Source organism: Ictalurus punctatus, chromosome 19 (assembly GCF_001660625.3).
Source record: "Ictalurus punctatus breed USDA103 chromosome 19, Coco_2.0, whole genome shotgun sequence".
NCBI lineage: Eukaryota > Metazoa > Chordata > Actinopteri > Siluriformes > Ictaluridae > Ictalurus > Ictalurus punctatus.
In genome coordinates this window covers 18,002,259-18,016,138 of record NC_030434.2, presented here as the reverse complement: position 1 = coordinate 18,016,138, position 13,880 = coordinate 18,002,259, and the positions used below count along the sequence as shown (strand labels likewise).

Genomic DNA, 13,880 nt, shown 5'->3' with positions numbered 1-13,880 from the left:
GCAGTGGCTTAGGCCTTGTTTACACTAGTGCGTTTTTGTTTTAAAACGGCGTTTTAAAATGAAAACGATCTTCGTCCACACTGGCGTTTCCGCTGTGTTTCAGAAACGATCTCCGTTCATACTGCACAACTGACTACGCATGTCACATGACCATTCATGCACACTGGGCATGCGCATACAAGTGTAAACAGGAAGTTGGTTGCTAGTCCAAACCAGCGGTCCATGTAGGGCTCACGCCGCTTGAAATGAGATTTGTTGCCAGTTGCTCTAATCAAAGCTTGCCTCTTGCTCATGTAGGCAGCTGCAGTGTTTAACTGCACAATGGCTGCTAAGAATGACGACAGCCAGCAAAGCTTGCAGTTCAGTCTCCATGTTGTTGTGTATACGATCAAGATGGTGTAATGGTCATATGGTAGGGGCTTGACGAATCACGGAATGATACACAATGATCCAGAAGACCCAATCAGGGGGCGAATGTGGTCAAAACCACGCCTTTTGTTTTCAAAAGTCTTCATTTTGGTCTGTTTACACTGAAGCCTGGAGTTTTCAAACTAAAACGGGGTCTTCGGCGTTTCCAAAAGTCTCCGTTTTTGAGAGACAAAAACGCCGGAGTAGTGTAGACGACAGGCGTAACCGTAGCAAAAGTTATGCGTTTTTAAACAAAAACACACTAGTGGAAACACAGCATGTTTGCCTCACACCTCTGGGGCTGGGGATTTAAATCTGCCCTAGGAGCTTGCATGTTCTCCCTGTGCTTCAGGGGTTTCCTCCAGGTACTCCGGTTTCCTCCAGTCCAAAGATATGTGTTGTAGGCTGATTGGCATTTCCAACCTGTCTGTAGTGTGTGAATGTGTGTTTATTGTACCCTATGATGGGTTGGCATCCCATCCAGGGTGTTCCCCTACCTTGTGCCCCGAGTTCCCTGTAATATGCTCCAGGCTCCCATGTGACCCTGTGTAGGGTAAGCGGTATGGAAAAAGGATTAATGGTAGTCGCATATACTGTACAATACAGACACAGTAGATACAGATACAATACAGATACAGTAGAAAAATATTGTAGTATTCCTTTAAATGTATTCCTACATGTTAGACATGAATGTAAATACTGTATAGCTTTATCTAACAAGAGAAATGAACCATCAATGTAGCTTGTATTGATAAAGTTGTAAGATGATGGAATCCTGCTCTGTATCAGCGTGTGTCATTCAACTTGGCAGTTCATTTGCTATACACACACACACACATGCGTCTGGCAGTAAATACGCAGATATGATGAGTGTTATGGGCAAATGCTGGGAGAGTCAGGGACGGCCCTTTAACAAAACACAGTGCTTGATCATCGCGCAGGAAGCAAGAGAGTCAACACTGAGTGCTACGCAGAGGCTTTGATCGCAGAAAGAATTCTCTCAGCTATCGAAGCGGGCCACTTCGCTAAGGTAAACACCTGCGGATCCACAGCAGATGAAAGAGGTGCTAAAAACACACGGCGACAGTAAAAGTTATGATATTTAGCATAAGGAGTGCCAATCATGCCTTAAAGGAATAGGAGCCATGCTGTTTCCCTTTGTAAATCACCACTGAACAAAGGCACGCAAACAATCGCTTATTATGTCAAAACTTTTGACAATGACAGAATTAGAGCACGGCTTACACAGCTCGCCATCCTCCCAAAGGGAGGAACTGCCATGCGCACACACGCACGCGCACACGCACACGCACACGCACACACACACACACACACACACACACACACACACAAACAAAAGAAAGTTAACTTTCCCTGTCGTTCGACATTAAATTCATTTGCATTTTTGCAAAGAGAGGCAGCCCACATGGAGTGAGAATAACAAAATGGCGCTTGGAAATAAGATAAGAGAGCAAAAATGGACTTTACACATTTTAATGTTGCTAAATAAAGCTAGCCTCTGCCCACGCGGTTGTCTCGTCTTTGCTAACATCAATTTAGAGAGGCAGTTGCCTGTCAACACACTACCCCATAGCAACTTGGCTTGCTGTTTACTCAATTCAAAGTGGCATTGCTATTACGAATAATATCAAAATATATGCAGAGCACTATGTAAGATATTTTTGAGATGTGATCAAAGCAAATGTCTCCTGAATCCTGTAGTCTGTAGCTTACCATTCCTATCTTTTAACCCTGCTGAAAAAAAAACATAGAAACCATCACAGAAATTCTAATAGTTTCCACTACAAACCCCATTATAAACCATCATCTAACCATTAAAACTATTGTCATTACCTTTTATTGCTTCTTAATGGTATCCACTAGATATAACATGCCACCAATAGTAGGGAACAAATAACCGATAGAGACCCACAGGGACCATTACAGTTTCCATTAAAACCAATACAACTCCTATTATAACCATTAAAAATTCTATGAGACTTTCAGGGGGCGAAAGGAAAACCTACACCAGAGAAAATAAAGAAGTAAACAGTACTGTTGTATACAAATATAGCACTCATTTTGAATAGGCCACCTTTATAGGTTGTCTATCATGTTAAACAAGTGCAGTCAGTGGTGCTTGTAAAAATTCCCAGTGGCCTGACAACTGATCTGGCCCGCTGCCCTGCTGTTTTGGTTTGATATCTTTCATAATTTAATAGAATTTATTAATCATTTTATATTATTTCATGTCCTATGTACTAAAGCGATCCTTTCCGACTTCAGCATTTGATGATAAATCGATAATAAGTTATGAATCTGTTAGTTTTGACTTGCAATGCTACCATTCTCCTCAGCTCCGGCCAACGGTTTGGAACACAGTCATCGCTGCACAGAGAGAGTCCACAGCATATGTATATATTGTCTCAAACTGTGCAATTCATAGTACCTCCGCCATCCACCCAAATATCTATCTATCGTGCATATATCTTGCATATATTGTATATCTTGTTTATTTATTTTGTTTATTTATCTTATTTATTTATCTGTGTATTATCTGTTTATTCTTCTTGTGTATTGAATGTATATGTTTGCACGGAACAAAAAGGAGTGGCTCTTAATTTCATTGTACATATGTATAGTGACAATAAAAGGCATTCATTCATTCATTCATTCAGAGAGGATGAATGGGAAGCGGCCCGGTGGAGCAGAGAGGGAAAGGCAATGCAAAAAGAAAACCCTCTAAAAATAAGCAGCGAAAATGAATTGTTAATACTGCAGCTTTGTGTTCGCTAACTTAGCTAATCAAGTATTAACCACCGTGTCCCTTCTAGCAAACGTTAGCACTGTTATCATATTCAAAATATGCTAAAGGTCAGCATTATCTACTGTATAGTTATAATACTATGTAATTTAGCAGGCAAATTTATGTACAGTACATTTAGGGAGCCCTCCATGTTGTTTTAAATGTTGAAATTACACATACAGCTAGGGCAAACAACAACAACAAACATTGTTCCAAGCTATCAGTCATAAAGTCATAAAAGGTAAAATCATGTTCAATATTAGGATTTTTCTAAAAAAAAAAAAAAAAAAAAAAGATATTGTCATGATGTAGTTAGTATTGTACTAACAGATATTTAGGCACTTTAGAAAATGATGTCTTCCCATATGTGAGGATGAAAAAGAAAACCTTTGTCCTATTTTTCACAATAAGGTGGAGAGAGTCAATCTGGCACTGGCTCTGTGCAGTAATAAGAGAAATTACATATGCTTTAGTATATTTGCATGAAATATAATATGGTTAAATCTCAGGTATTGTAAATCTACAAAAAAAAAGTCCAAAAAAAAAAAAAAAACCATTGCCCTTATATGAGACTTTAATTTTAACTAAAAGAAATTTAGATTCTGTGCTCACAAATTACAGTGAGGTTAGACAGTTATAATTTTCCATCAATGTGGAGACGGTTCTGTTCATATCGTTGGATCTGGTAAAGAAGTATCAGGTACATGAAAAATGGCAACAAAAAAAAAAAGAGTGTCTTTTGTTTAAATCTTTTCTGCATTTAATGTACTTTTGTGAGTGAAAAGTAGAGAGTTACTGCCAGCTTTGCACTTCTGGTGTTTGTTAAATGCCTGGCAGCCTCAGCATATAAGCTGATATAAATTAGAACTGTTTCACTACCTCTAGGTTTCTTGTTTATTTATTTTTTTATGGGATGACCGTACTGTGTGTAATAAACTGAATTTAGGAAAGAAAAAAGTAGGGTTGTCAGTGGTTTCAAAAATTTGTTGTGGGTGTATGGGGTAGCCTGGATGAGTGTGAGACTCCCCGCCTGAAATTATGTCCCAGGAACCATGTCTCCATGAATCTTCTGAATCTTACTTAATGATTGACAGTTTGTAAAATTTTCCACGAAACGATCCATTACAGTTGCTACAGTATATGCATTCAGATTATATAGATCTACTGTATCTGTGCCTTAGTGAAAGGTCAGAGCATTTGAAATGGCCCAATTTCAAGACCATTTCAGAAGTTATTTATAATCTTATTTTTGGAATATGGCATTTTGTGTCTCAAGAGTCAAGTCTATACTGCACAGCACTGTTCCACTTCAGACTGGAGCATTCAGAACAATATTCCCGCAGCCCTTCCTCTGCGGTATGAGTGGACACTGGAGGGTCAATTCATTTTCACACTCGGTGTTATACACAAACCAAGCGAGCCACAAGCATTTAAATCCTTCTCATTCCGAAGTGACACAAAAGAACATGCACAAAAATGCAGAAAACCAAATACTTTTCAACAGCACTGTACTTTCCATGTCAGTGAGCGGTTAATGCAGTAGCCCCAGGAATGATGACAGTGGACACGGCACATTATGAAGACTGCCTATTGTCTGAATCTGTGCTTCGGAATAAAGCAAGGGGCATTCAACTCAAGGTTGGAATAGACTAAAGAGAAACACTTAACTCACTCGCATGTTCCTCTTCCATGAGCCTGCTATTCACACAACTCATCTTCAATTTTAAAAGGTCACCAGCAATTCAGCCTTCACATCCATTTACAGGAAAAAATAAAACTCACAATGGATGAATTTCTCTTTTTTCTGAAAATAAATAGAGCTCAAAAGAAGGAATTTATCAGAACATGCACAAGAAAAGAGTGAAAGGAAGAAAAAAAAACAGATGTGGGATGATTTGAGCAGACATGGAACAGCATGAGAAAGGCAGGCAAGGATTTTTTGGCACCAAGCTGCATGGAGGGACCTTGCTCGCTCACACACAACGTTGACCTCCATCCACTGAGTGATGAAAAGGAGTGAGTTGGCGACTGAGGCATTGATTGATTAGTTTATGCTAATGTGTTTTTGATCAGTAGGAGCTTCTCCGTTAAACAACAGAGGCAAAGAAGAAGGAAGTTTAAAAAAAAAAAAAAAGTGCCATGTTTTATTTACTCGCTTGCGAGGTCCCCGGATTCTTCCCACCACTATCTTCAAAAAGATTCAGTGACAATTCTGCCAGTTGTGATTGATAGGAAAAAAAATGTTCACCATATATTCCCCCTATATTCCCCATCTTGACATCTGATTGTTTAATGGTTTACAGTTTGACTCAGTTTTAATACAAGTTGGGGAATAGAATGAAAAGGTCTCATGGTTCCTTCACGACGGTTGCCTTTCTTCATTTGACTGTCTGGTGGGTTGGCCTCCTTTTCACCGTGTGACATTTTCCCCACCACACTGGCTGCCTGTCACATGGATGCACACGGAAGCTTCACATGACTTTTAGTTTTTGCCGTAATTTATCCCCTTGTTCCTGGGTGGAATCTTTACAGTTTTGCTGTTAACTAGGCTACTCTCTCTCTCTCTCTGGCTCTCTCTCTCTTTCTCGCTCTATCTCTCTCTCTCGCTCGCTCTCTGTGTATAAGAATAGTGCATGTGCAGCTCATGAACTAAAAAGTCTGTGTTTAATTAAAAAAAATTATTTGTGCAATGCTTTTAACAACAGACATTGTCACAAAGCAGCTTCAGAGATCCAGGTCTAGATTCACATCCCTAATAAGCAAGCCAGAAGTGACAGTGGCAAGGAAATGCTCCCTGAGATGACATGAAGAAACCATGAGAGGGACCAGAATCAAAAGGGAACTCATCCTTTTCTGGGTGACACCGGATAGTGGGATTATAAATTACAGTATACAGGTGTAGAGGAGTAAAGGCAAACAGGACTGTGTTGAAAGGATGTTCAGAATGAGCAGATTATATCAGTCTGAGGATGAGAACATGATTTACTTCACATGCTTAGTACATATATTTAAACCACTGCTTGTTTGTACATTAGGATTATGATATTCATCCTTATTTCCTCAAATGCTAAAATTTTTTTTTTTTTGGATAATCCATCCATCCATTTTCCATAAAATGGGGAAGTGGTAGCTTGGTGGTTAAGGCTCTGGGTTACTGATCGGTCAGGGGTTCAAGCCCCAGCACTGCCAAGCTGCCACTGTTGGGCCCTTGAGTGAGGCCCTTAACCCTCTCTGCTCCATGGGCGCTGTATCATGGCTGACCCTGCGTTCTGACCCCAGCTCCCTAACATGCTGGGGTATGCAAAGAAAAGAATTTCACTGTGCTGTAATTTATGTGATCAATAAAGACTCATTATCATATGGCTTATCCTACACAGGGTCACGGGGAGCCCGGACCCTATCCCAGGGAACTTGGGGCACAAGGCATGGGACACCTTGGACGGGGTACCAACACACCCATTCAAACACCACAGGAGATTTGGAAATGTCAATCATGTCTTTGGACTGGAAGTACCTGGAGAAAACCCCAGAAGCATGAGGTGAACATGCAAACTGAACTACCAACCCTGGAGGTGTGAGGCAAATGTACTAACCACTAAGTGCTAACTCACCGTGCCCCCCAAGGCCTATAATAATATATGAAATATTCGATGACTACTGCTCTTACTAACGATTTTATCAGGTAACCCTTGGTTATACCTCCCCTTGCCTAAATAATAGCACAACCTGTGTATTATTAATGTTAACCCTCTTTTAAAGTGACTGGACTGGCAATTCAGCTAGGGTTTGGCAGTGACTATTTTGATGTTTCACCTTCTCTCACAAATAACCCCACGAGTTTTTATAGGATTGTGGTTTGCTGGGTTTTTTGGTTGTTTTTTTTTTTGGTGAGTCAAAGTGTTCCAGTATCTTTCTGTGTATTTCTGGGTTTTGTTTTTTTTTTTTGTCATTTTCAAGCCATCCATTATTTTGCATTATACCCATACTGATTGTCCAGCCGCCTCATGTTACACGCAAGAAGCATGTCGTTTCTAACAGACTGAGTCTGTGCTACATATAACCAATTTAAAGTGAAAGGAGCTAAGAACCATCCACTTGAAGCTTAAGGGCAATCCTGCCTTAATCAGCATCCCTGCAGCTTAGGCTCAGCATGCTCTAGCAGTTAGCGGACACAACAAGGCAATCATCCTCACATGCGCATGGCGCTCGCTGGAGGGCAGGCTTGCAGGCATTACACCATTTGATATCGTTTTCAGTGTAGTTAAACCTACAACGAATTCATATGTGGTCTTTTCTTCATATGGGATGAAGGGCAGCGCACCTGTGTGTAGCCAGGGAGAGGTGTCCCTCGCCTCCTCGCTTCTGTTTCTTGTAGAATGATTCTCAAGGTGATGAGCGGTGGATCTTTTTTTTTTTTTTTTTTTTTTTTTTTAAAAGTTGATTTTTTTTAAGAGATGCTCAAGGTCATACCCAGGGTCCTTGAGCATCGCAGGCTTTTTGAGCCTCACTGAAGTCTCTCAAGGCAACAGTGGGCTCTAATAGTTAATGAGAGCTGTGAGTTTCGAACCAGCCAGTCCTGAGCTTGCACAAACACACACACACACACGCACATGCACAAAGAGCCCGCTCAGTGCACCAAACCACTCATATCTTCCTTTGACTTCAAAGTAAAATGGCACTTATGACTTCTGAAGTTGACTTGCCTCCATCTCCCCCTCACCCCCCTTTTCACTTTCACTATTTTTCTATTCCTGTCTCATTTCAGAGGCTCTGTTTCCTCCCCATCCCCCCTGCCCTTGAGTTTTTCCAATGTCAGGGCAAACTTCAAACTTCAAACGCCTGCCAACACGCTCAGAGGAGTCCGCTGAGAATCCCTATTCCAAACAATTATTATATCTCCTATTAACTGGCAGATCCCTCACACTTTTGATTGCATTACAATTAAGAGACTCCTCCAACCAATGCTTAAAACAAACCAATTTTATTGGCACCTTTCAAAACAATGCCCAAAGAGTATTGAGAAAGTAAACATTGCACACAACAAATCATCATTTTCTCTCAAACAGTACTAGAAAATACTTTCTTTCCTTAGAACAAAAATCATCGCCATAAGAACTCATTTTTAAATAATAGCATTTTATTCAAAAAATATGCAGTATTATGCAAAAGTCTTAGACACGTGTAAAGAAAATCTACACCATGCACACACATTCACACCTATAGTCAATTTACCTAGCAGGTAATTTGTAATTATTTCTTTGTGAATCACTAGAACAGACTAAAGGTATTATTTCATTTAGTGTCAAATTCTATATTATTTCCATGTAAAATACATTATGTTGCCAAATGTTTGGTGACACCTGACCATATGTGTACCTTCCCTAAACTGTTGCCACAAAGTTGAAAGCGCACAATTGTATAGGATTGTATATGTATGCTGTAGCATTACAATTTCCCTTCACTGGAACGAAGAGGCCCAAACCTGTTCCAGCATGACAATGCCCCTGTGAACAAACAAGCTCCAAGGTTGGAGTGGAAGAACTTGATTGTCCTACACAGAGCCCTGACCTCAAACCCACTGAACACCTTTGGGATGAATTTGAAAGCTGACTGCGCCCCAGGCCTCCTCACCTGACATCAGTACTTCACCTCACTAATGCTCTTGTTGCCAAATTGACAAATCCCCACAGCCACGATCCAAAGTCTAATGGAAAGCCTTCCCAGAAGAATGGAGAATATTATAACAGCAAAGGGGAACTAAATCTTGAATGGAATGTTGAAAAAGCACAAGTGTTACGGTCAAAAGTGTGTGTGTGTGTGTGTGTGTGTGTGTGTGTGTGTGTGTGTGTGTGTGTGTGTGTGTGTGTGTGTGTGTGTGTGTGTGTGTGTGTGTGTGTGTGTGTGTGTGTGTGTGTGTGTGTGTGTGTGTGTGTGTGTGTGTGTGTGTGTGTGTGTGTGTGTGTGTGTGTGTGTGTAAAAACAGAAAGATTGAGGCCTGTAAACAACCACATCTCCAGACATTGATGCTAGCAATCTATATTCTGGTCATTATTCTCGTTGCTCTTATATGACTGTAAAGTCTTATAATCTATTCAATAAGTTCACCATAGTTTGTTGGTTTGAGTTGTGGTATTTAACCTTGGGTTTTTTAAAGAATTTTCTGGATTACTCTCATCACCCCATAGGAGACGGAAGCCAAACCGATAATTATGTTCACCCTGATTGAAAAAGGAGGATCAATAAGGATCACGGCCGTGTTTTTGGAGCATCCATCAAATGTCGTAATCTGGGAGTGAGGCTCTTACACCGCCTTCACCGCCATCCCCTACCCCACCCATCCTCGAGCGGTAGCATTTCATTTATTGTGAGCATAGAAGGATATTTCTGTATCGATTGCTCTGGGATTGTGGCATTTTGTGCTTTGGAAACTCAATTGGTGTGTAAAGCGCAGCCTTGCAAATGCAAGTGGTGCAGATCAGCAATATCAGAGATGTCCATTTCACTGGCGCAGTGACGATGTTTGAAGATAATGTGCTAAGGACTTTCATGTAGATTACACAGATTGTCAAATTTGACATCTTTTCATTAATCAACGAGCAATGCAAAGGAGGCCATATGTGTAGCGGTACATCAGCCAGAGCCAGTTCTTTTCCTGTTTTCAGGTTATGGATGGTAAAATTCAAGAAATAGAAGCATTATAATCCAAAAGCCATATTTTATACAAGGAGGTTAGACCTGAAGAAAGACTTCTATTTGTTGTATGTTTCTCGTAGGGCCACATTTGCTTGTTTCTTTGGCAAACAGCAGGAGTTAAAATCACTTTCAATTCATGCATGCCAGGATCTAATGGACAATAAATACTCCACCGATCTGTCAATGACAAATAATTTATCTGCTGCAGATTTGAGAGAAATCGAAGCTAATTAACATTTATCCTTAATTTGCAGCAGTGTGCTTGACGAGGACAGCTGCGGTGCAGCCCGTCGGAGGGAGAGACTTCAGAGCCAGGTGAATTCCCGAGCAGACGGTTTGATCTCGAATACATGTATTCCATCTCTTCTCTGTCACTGGGGAACTAGGCGTCAAGGTCAGAACTCAAAGACAAGTGTGCACGGCAGGAGACGCTCGGCGGCGAGCCATCGCACACTCTTGCTCTGGCCCTTTGCTTTTGTGCGCATCATTGCAGCATCAGAAGCGCTAGACTGACACTAGTGAAGTCCCTGGGTAGCAGCCATCACTACCTGTTTCTCCATCTCCCAGAAGAAGCAAGCTCTTGTTTTAATTGCATCATTAATATCATTACAGCTGAAGAGCCAATTATCGTCTCTGCTTTTCACCTGGGCTTTGTGTTCGTTAGACAAAGAATGACTGTGTGTGACCTTACTGGTGAGGTGAAATTCACCATGACTGAGGGCTAAGGTCAAACCTCCAGTGCCATCCAACTGATACTGGGGAGAAAACAGTCGGGTGTAAAACCTGGATGCTGCTACTATTGGCTTTCCTTTGAAAGTCAATCTTTGCACTTTTTTTTTTTTTCTTTTTTTTTTTCCCCTAACTAGTGTTGCTTTGCAGTTTTCTCACCAAGATTATTATTATTTTTTTACAAGCAGATCTGGCAACAATTTCGCCTTCCTGAATTCTATTGGCTCCAGTCAAAAGCTTAAGCTCCTGTGGCTGAGCCAAAATATCACAGTGCAGATTTCAGTTAGCACCAAATAAAAAGTGCTTTCTAGGAAGTAAACTAATTAAGGTTAATTATCTATATTAAGTTTTTATTTAATTTTTTTATTTTATTTTATTTTAAATGTTATAGTAGGGTAGATGCATAGACAGCATTCGGGGACTTAAAACTGTTGCGCTGGTTGTCTTAACACGTCTACTCAAATTAGCTTAAATCCCGTTACCATATTTAGTCTGCAAACTGGCACGTGTCATCATGCATCACATCCCAACTCCTACTGTCAGGTTGTATTGTCAAATACGTCACCCCGGCTGTGTCACATCATGTTACAATTATGCATAGATTCTAGCACGGAGTCTGACACCATTTTGAAGTGCACTCATGACATTTTTTTCATTCACTTTGTTTCACACATTTGTCATTTTATACTATTTATCAACATCTTGTGGTATTTTAATGATTTGGCCTGCCAGCTGAAAAGAATGACATCCTCTCAAGAATATACAAGTTAGACTAGTCCTACATATTTTATACCACGTCCTCGGTCTGAAATATTGCCTTTCCTTTTTTAAGCCTCTCAGTGTTATTGGACCTATTTTCAAACATGTGTTAAATATATGATGTGTGTGCTCCATCATTCACATCACATCAAGGACCACAGTGTGTCTGTCCAAGAAAAATTAGCTAGTGGACTGCTATAACTGATGGAAAGTTGACATCTCACACGTCTCCCCATCTTGTCTTCTGAGCCTCCGGATGACAAATCCTAGACCTGGTGTGTAATGAGTGTAGTTGACATGTGACTAGTGTCTCATTACAAACAGCTTTTTGGTGTGGAAACACCTCCCGGACCACACCATTTTTCACATCCGCTCTCTGGCTAAAAACATTGATGAATAAAACAACAGAAAAGCAATCAGTCTGAGCAAAGGGATGTGTCGGAGAGTGAGTGAGAGCCACTCTGGTCAGTTGACAGATCCAGACACTCTGTTAAAAAGAGCATGACTACGCTACCACGTAGTTTGTAATAATATAGTACAAAGGCATGAGTGTACTTATTTCCTCTTGGAAAACCAGATTAAAACGTAGCTAAGTCTGAGTTTCAGACTTTCTCTGTTATATGTAGTAGTTGATGAGGTATATCATCTTAGGTGATACTTTGCCATCTTGTAATAATATTCCTAATGACATATAAAATAGTTGAGCACAACATTTTTAAGATTTCGCAATATTATATGTCAAATATAATGATTTATATCAAATGCAGAATTGTGCCCCAAGCACCAGAGCTCCATATTCTAATGAATAATTCAACTGTAATTCAGTTATTCCCTATGGCATCTGTTTCCTGGAAGCTTAATTAATTTACATTTCATTCACTGTGTGACCCCATAATCAAATTAGACTTATATGACAAATGAACACATCTGTAAAAGTATCAATCTTGTGCCTTTCTTAGGGGGGGAAAAATCTCTTATTTGGTTTCCGGTTTGGAATCACACACATTTCAACCCATACACTTTCTTTCTTTTGTATTTTGTCCTAGATTGTGCAGTGGTGCTAGTTTTTATAAGATGACACCACCACTGTGGTCAATACACAGGAGTGGAAAATCAGTAATTATACTGTGACTGTGTCCAGAGAGAATCATCAGCTTATGAAAACTCATAACCACAGGCCATGCAAGTCCTGTGATAGAATGATAGAAGGCCTCAAACACAGCGAGTGACAGAGAGAAAAGCCGAGAAGCAGGGAGAGAGAAAGAGAGTAGACAGAAAGAGCTTTCTCTACGGAGGGTGGAATCAATCTGGAGGCCGACTCAATCTTTCAGTCTTATCTAGCATGCTGGTGCAGACCACAGCTCCAGATTGCAGATGATCTACATGCCTTTATGTAAGTGCAGCTAATCTGTCACGGCTTCTGGGAGGTGGAGAGAGACGCATAGCGCTGTGGTGCTTCATCAACCTGATGCAGCTTTTTCCTGAGGCCTTATACACTGCACAGCTAGTCTAAATGAGACCTGTCCACCAAGCTGCTATTACTTCTTTACTAATCAACGTGTAAATAAAATAGAATGAATAGTGTATATATAGCAGTGGTACTCGAAGATGGGAGCTGCTGAATGTTATAAGTAAGATGGATTAGTTGAACCTGTAAATGTTTCAAATATGATAAAACAATGAAAAATGTCAAATGCGCAAATATTTGATTCTTTACAGCTTTAGATATATAATTAGGCCGAAACACCGTCGGAAAATTGCATGCAGATAGAGTACATGAGCTATTCAACTGTAAACTGAAATCTGTACTATAGCCCTGAAGGAATTTATGGAATTTCTGATAAGTGTTAGAAAGCAAGAATCTAATTAAACATTACAAAAAACAATCATGACATGAAAATATAAATTTACATCAATTATTATCATAAGAGCAGCTTGGACTTTTTAGGATTGTTGTGTATTTAATTTTATGCACCTACAGTATTTTTTTGTATATTAGGTAGAGGTTTTATTTGTAGTGGGTGGGGCTAATGGAACTGTGGACAAATGTATGGAGGGCTCTGTAAAAAAATATAACAATAATATTAAATACTGTATAATATTTATTATTATTATTATTATTATTAGTTATTACATTTAATATAGTAATTTTATCTTCCAATGCAATCATAGTTTCTCCTGTTTAATAGAAATTTTATGTATATATCAATCAATCTTGGTGTAATGGTCTGCTATAGTGGTCAGTATACTAGAACTTTGAAATCATCATTCGGTACCTCGTTTCAATTAAAACAAACACCTCTCCAACTACATGTTGGTGTTCTCTAAGCTGTCATTTATTCACCTTTACTGTTTAATCACAGTAACTGCTCTGTTTGCAAAAATGATCTCACAGACCTTTAAGACGCCAATGACCACTTCTAACTAGTGCCTCATATGTATGTATCCACATTCATCCCTTATTATATTCTCCTACTTTCTTGGG

The 13,880-nt window shown here is 39.8% G+C and overlaps 1 long non-coding RNA gene across 1 annotated transcript in view; it reads left to right on the top strand.

Moving 5' to 3' along the window:
* The window catches only part of LOC128635369 (uncharacterized), a 25,463-nt gene extending 11,583 nt beyond the window's left edge, over nt 1-13,880 (top strand). The window contains exons 2-3 of the long non-coding RNA XR_008398346.1: nt 6,592-6,753; nt 10,162-13,880. This is a non-coding gene — a long non-coding RNA (uncharacterized LOC128635369). The remainder of the gene's footprint in view (nt 1-6,591; nt 6,754-10,161) is intronic.